We start from the raw sequence: 5,436 nt of genomic DNA on the forward strand, positions 1-5,436 counted from the left end.
TTGACTGGAAGTGTATAAGAGTGTATGAAAGTGTATAATAGTGGCCACGGGTGTATAAAACTCCATTGAAATTGTCAGTTTGCATGACTGCCATCCCCACCAGACTGGGAGCACCTTGAGGGTGAGAATTTAGTAATATTTTGTCTCTTCAGGGAAGAATAGAGTCCCCTGACTCAGAGCAGACCCTCAGTGGACATTCAAACAAATGAATTTATAGCAGATGGTGGCCAAGGCAGCAGCTTTGTGAGATTAGAAAAGTGAAAGAAAGACGATGAAATGTAGGTATTAAAAAATGCAAGAATGTTTACAAAATGAAATGAGATCACCAAGGTTTCTTAGCTAAAAGAGAGAAGTCATTTCTGATTTAGGTGAAGGTGTTGATACTATCTTGAAAAGCATCTTGGGTGCTTTGTTATCTGAAGGAGAAGAAGATACCAGGGAAATAGAGTAAGTTTGTAAAACAGGTGTAAACTAAAACTCTAAGGAGCCAAGGAAATGCCTCTGATTTGGATAGCAGCAGCATCTTGCTGTATTTGAATTCAGTTCCCAGCTCACTATTTGATGCTGGGTGAACTTGGGCAGGTTAATTAACCTCTCTTATTTCTTAACATGCATAAGGAACGTAATATTTCCTAACTTACAGGAATGTTTTGAGGGTTGAATGAATTAACACATATTTCCAGCATGTAGTTAAGGGTCCAATAGATAGTATTATTTTTAATTTCTGGTGATTTAGGGAACAAATTGGCAGAAGTAGATGGAAAACTCCTTGGAGAGAGAGCCTCTGGATTCCCAAGTCCTGAAGTCCAGGGATGAGCTGACAGGCCAGTTGTCCTCCTCGGGCTTTGGCCGTGGCTCTTGGTCCAGTTGGACTGGTCCTTCACTTGGAGAGCTACAAAGCTGACCGAGCTCCAGCACAATCCCTTCATACAGGGAGAGATTTATTTCTCATCCAAGTGTCCTTGACACCTGAAATAATGGAGCAATATTTGAACATGCTTTACCTGGACAGGCCCTGTTTGCCAAGGATATTCTAAAAGTATGCTGTTGGGATTTAAAAAAAAAAATCTCCTGTGATTCTAAAGGTCTCTGCAAATGCTACCTTCTAAATTTATGTCAACAGAAATAGCCAGAGCTTGACATTCGTAGTATATGAAGCATTCAGCTACAAAGATTACTAGCTTACATTTCCAGGATGCAGCAATGATTATATTATTATTGTTGTTTCTTCTGCTAATTTTATTTTTTATTAATAGATCACCATTGGTGACCACTGGTGACAATTATGTTCTCTGATAACTGAAAAATACTGAATAGCTCAATAAAACAATCAGTGCAAAGCAATCAATGTCCCTGAAGATGATACTATTGTATCTGTCTGTCCATAATCTCTCCTCCTACTGGGGAGGTAAAAAGAACTGCATCTTTCCAGCATCTCAGTTTCAATAGGAGGGAAAGAAAGATAAGAAAAGAAAGAAAATGGACATTAATGGAGAACTTACCATGTACATTTTCTATATCTTCTCATTTAAATTCCACAAGTCTTATTATTCCCATTCATATGGTGGAGTAAACTGAGACTAAGAGTTTAAACGGCTTTCCCAGGTTCACTCACCCACCCAAGAGACAATGCTGAGATTTGAATCCGAATGAGCCCACTCTGAAACTGACTTTCATTCCAGCTCCAGGCAGCAATAGCTGTTTAATTTTCACCTACTTCTCATTTGTCCCTCTCTAACATCTTCTCCACCCGCTTTTCCCTTCTGCAAGCTTCCCCACTGTGACTTTCAGCTGCGCGGCAATTCCCCAACTCCCAGGCAGCAATATATCTACAGGAATTAATGGAAGACAGACTTGATAATACATTCAATCCATTTGCAAATTTCACTGTAATGTATATCTCTGTGTGTGTGTGTGTGTGTGTGTGTGTGTGTGTGTGTGTGTGTGTGTGTTTGTGTACAAGGAGGCACACATCTATATTTCAAATTAGCAAGTCAGTCATGAGTTACAACTCCATGCCAGGAACGTCTTTAGATAGCCAGACACACAGATAATCAAGGCATAGATTAACTCACTCTGACTGTGCAGTAATTTAAAGCTCTCAGCTTATATGGCCAGTTTGTGGTGGTGAAACATTCCTACAGCATATGGTAACCTTTAGTAGAAAACTTGCAGTGAGAAGTGTGGGATCCCTATCAGACATGCAGAAAACATGTGGTTGATATTAGAGTGTGCATTCACCACTCAGGTCCAATGGACTCGGCCTGTTTTCTCTCCTTTCCCAAGACCAGCTCAGGGTTGGCTTCTCTGCATTAAAAAAAAAAAAAAATCCAGAACCATGGGGTTCTTGTATTTGTTAGAAATTTCATGCTGAATTAAACAGTAGCAAAGTGCTTTAGATTGGGAGCGAGGAGGCCAGAGTCTCATCCTTACTGAGTGGCCTTGGATCCATTACAGTGTCCTCCTCAAGGATTCGCTGTTTTCTGAATGATCACCTCCAGCTCTGAAGACCGTGGTTCTAATTATTAGGATCAGAAAGAGTAAACTTCCTGGGCTGGGTATTTGAATTCTAAGGCTCTTTCCTAACATTAGCTACTGATGTTTGATCTTCCTGAGGAGACAGAGACCACCAGGCAAAGACTTCTGACCCCCTCCAGCCCACCGCACACCTTTCCCATATCCCTTCTCCCATGCTCTTAGAAATCCGTGACGCGTGTCCTCCATCCTCTTAGAAGCTGGCCTGTGCTCCTGAGGATCTTGCGAAAAAGTAGGTTCTGGTCTCAATGATCTGGGGCGGGGTGGGGGAGCCTGAGATTCTGCATTTCTAACAAGCTCCCGAATGATTCTAGTGCTGCTGGTTTATGGACCACACTTTCAGTAGTGTACTAATGCAGGGCTGCCATAACAAAATATCACAGACCAGGTGGCTTAAACAGAAATTAATTTTCTCACAGTCAGAGACTGGAAATCCAAGATCAAGATGTTGTCTGCGTTTACTTTCTGGTAAGAACTCGCTCCTCAGCTTGTAGATAGCTCCTTCCTTGCCATGTCCTCATGTGGCCTTTTCTCTGTGCACCTGCGTCCCTGGTGTCTCTTCCTTTTCTTATAAGGACATTAGTTCTATCAAATAAGAGTCCCATTTGTGTGATCTCATTTAACCGTAGTTATTTCTTTAAGGCCCTAACTCCAAATACAGTCATACTGGGAATTAGGGCTTCAACATAAGAATTTTAGGGGGAAACAGTTCAGTTCATAACAAATAGCAAGAGTCTAGAGCAGCTCTGGCCATAGAAATAGCATGCAAGTCACATATATAATTTTAAAATTTCTGGTAGCCACAATTTTAAAAAGTAAAAAAGAAATGCACAGAACTTATAATCTTTTATTTAACCCTGTATTCCTAAAATATTATAATTTCAGCATACGATTGATGTAAACATTATTGAGTTTTTTTTTTTTTAATACTAAATCTTTGAAATCTGGTGTGTATTTTACATTTAGAGTACATCTCAATTTGGACTAGCCATGTGTCCAGCACGTAATAGTCATATCAACTCTTGCTGGAATTTGTAGTCTACCCACCTGCCCTACAGATTTCAGAGTTACCAGCCCCTATCGTCACACATGAACCAATTCTTAAAAATAAATCTTTCTCTCTCTACACACACACACACACACACACACACACAAACACATGCACCCTATTGGTTCTATTTCTCTGGAGAACCCTAACACAAACAGTGCTTCTCAAACTTTAAGGTATATATGAATCATTTGGGGGTTTTGTTCATTTGCAGATCCGGACTCAGTACTTCTGGGGTGGGACCTAAGAGTCTGCATTTCTAAGTTCCCAGGTGAAGCTGATGCTGTGGGTCTGTGGGCGACACTTTGAGTTGCAACAGCATCTTCTCTGAGTTCTCAGAGCATTTGGGAGTGGTGCTAGGTCTTCTCAGAACTTTCTAAAATTTAAGGAGTTCATAGTTACCTTCTTCCTCAAGGACAAGGGTTGGCAAACGTTTTCTGTCAAGGGCTAGATAGTAAATATTTTAGGCTTATGGGCCATGTGGTCTTTGTTACAGCTACTCCCCCCTGCCATTGCAGCATGAAAGCAATCACAGCAGTACATAAACTAATGAGCATGGTTGTATTCCAATAAAACTTTATTTACAAAAAACAAAATGGGAGCTGGATTTGGCCCACGGGCCAAAGTTTGTCCAGTGCTGGTTTATAGAATCTCTTGAGAGTGAAGTTCCTTGGGGGCAGAGTTATTACTCATCTGGGCAGCTCCAGGACTTCATGTATAAAAGGAATTGGATAGATGCTAATGAAAAAATAAATTATTGAATGAGGTCATTAAGATTTGACTATTCATAATTTGCAAAGTGCAGATTCTCCATTGCCAAGTAACTATCTTTTATTGTCTTTTCAGTTTCCGTTTCAGAGAGTGAAATAAGAATATGTCATAATTTTTGTTTAAGTGAACTTTCTGGCACCTGCTTGCTACCTTCTGGTGCCCTGTTCCTTAGGCCAGAGAATTCATAAGAAAATAAATAGAATTTATCAGAAAATTCACTAGTTCAGGGTAGGATATGGAAATGTGTAATAGAAATATCATGGCCAAAAAATGGTAAAACAAGTACAGGTACAGCCAGTGCATACAAACTAATTCTTAAATTTGTGAAATATTTTACACATATAAAATGCATAATGTAATATATGTGGCATAAAAATTAATGACTACCAATGCAAGTGGTTTTTATATGTTAAAAATGATTCAAATAAAATGCATTAGATTTTCTTTCCTTTAAAATATAACATATATGGGAGGAGGGTATAGCTCAGTGGTAGAGCGTGTGCCTCGCATGCATGAGGTCCTGGGTTCAATCCCCAATACCTCCCTCAAAAAGTATAAATAAATAAATAAACCTAATTACCTCCCCCCACCAAATAAAATATAACGTATTTTCCCTTTAGAAAATGGAATTTAAAACTCTATAATCCCACAAGCCAAGATCAGTAAAAGGCTGTGAAAATTGCAGTTTGAAGTGGAGTTGGAAAGTTCCATGTGGTGGCATTATTGGATGATGTAAGGTAGTACAGGGCACTGTGGCAGGTTGCTCAGCAGTTGTATCACCGGGGTTCATCTTCTGTGACATAAGCTGTTAGGGGTCATGCTTCTTAGCCTACTGTCCTCTTACCACTGTAAGCATTAAGCTCTAAGGACTTAGGGGAGGGCATCAGGAGGAATCAGTGAAGGCTCATAGCTCTTAATGCCATCCTTTTGGATGGTGGGTTTTTAATTCCATGGTGGGGTACAGTAGGCCACATGCCAGCCTCAGGACTATGGCTTCACTAACTGAACAGCAAATTTAATATTTATACTTATTTCCCAAGAGCAAAGCAAGTTTGCTCTTATGGTTACACCCATATTTGCAT

General features: G+C 39.9%; 1 non-coding gene across 1 annotated transcript; it reads left to right on the plus strand.

Annotated features, from left to right (window-relative positions):
• Nucleotides 1–4,827: 4,827 nt before the first annotated feature.
• Nucleotides 4,828–4,899, plus strand: TRNAA-CGC. The gene has a single exon. It is a non-coding gene; the product is annotated as a tRNA-Ala (tRNA).
• The last annotated feature ends 537 nt before the right edge of the window (nt 4,900–5,436 follow it).

This window comes from Camelus ferus, chromosome 24, assembly GCF_009834535.1.
Source record: "Camelus ferus isolate YT-003-E chromosome 24, BCGSAC_Cfer_1.0, whole genome shotgun sequence".
NCBI lineage: Eukaryota > Metazoa > Chordata > Mammalia > Artiodactyla > Camelidae > Camelus > Camelus ferus.